Raw genomic sequence first — 861 nt, 5'->3', positions numbered from 1 at the left:
AATGTACTGAAAGGAACATTTATCTGTCTCATCTTCAAACAGCCAGCACTCAATTTTGGTTTCTCTAATCTTAGTGGTCCCATTTTAACCAAATTCAGTGAACAGTCTATCTTCTTCTGTTCCTCCATCTCTTTACTCAATTCCCTTCAGACTGACTTGTGACATTATAACAGAAATTGCCTTCTTACCTGTCAACAAAGACAACCTCAGAGTCAGATTCAAAGTTTTCTACTCCCAACTTGTCTATTTTCAAGCTTATCTTAGTATTCAGGGAAGTGTAATATCCTGATTCCTCAGAAACTTTTCTTCCTTATTTTCACTATCTGTGAAGTCAGGATAATACCTATACCTCCCAGGATTGTGGTGAGGATTACACAAGAAAAGGTGAAGCAGCCATCACAAAGTCTGGGACATGAGAGCTTAAGAAGCTCTCAGTGTGCAGCCACTTGGAGTAAGTTCTCTGAACTGGGTTTGGCTTAGGGGTTGCTCTTATTTCCCAACTGCTATCTCCTCCATTCCTTTAGACTATCCTCTCTTCACACTCTTCCTTCCCTCTTTTCCTCCACAAGCCCTTCTCTTACTCTACCTCCTTCTTTTTGAGGCTGTATGTTTGGACTGACAAAGGGAAACCTTCTTGAGAGAACTTCTACTCTATAAGTTCTCCTTGCTTTAAAATACTCTGAACAATATAACCGATTCAGACATGTCACTCTACTTCTTACACTTCCCTAAGGAGTTTTCATCTTCAGGATAAAATATAAATTAATGAATTAAAACATAATACCTTATCCATCTGCTCTGTCCTTATCCTACTTAATATTTCCTAACTAGTAATACTCAACCGGGTGTAGCTGGCACACC

The 861-nt window shown here is 39.1% G+C and overlaps 1 protein-coding gene across 1 annotated transcript in view; it reads right to left on the bottom strand.

The window, feature by feature from the left end:
* PRKD3 (protein kinase D3) overlaps window positions 1-861 on the bottom strand; it is a 66,323-nt gene that overhangs the window by 50,476 nt on the left and 14,986 nt on the right. The gene's annotated exons all lie outside the window — the stretch shown is intronic.

The sequence above is a fragment of the Propithecus coquereli genome, unplaced genomic scaffold (assembly GCF_000956105.1).
Source record: "Propithecus coquereli isolate 6110/MARCELLA unplaced genomic scaffold, Pcoq_1.0 Scaffold43, whole genome shotgun sequence".
In the NCBI taxonomy this organism is placed as follows: domain Eukaryota; kingdom Metazoa; phylum Chordata; class Mammalia; order Primates; family Indriidae; genus Propithecus; species Propithecus coquereli.
The sequence above is the reverse complement of the archived record's forward strand: the minus strand, read 5'-3'. Positions and strand labels throughout refer to the sequence as shown.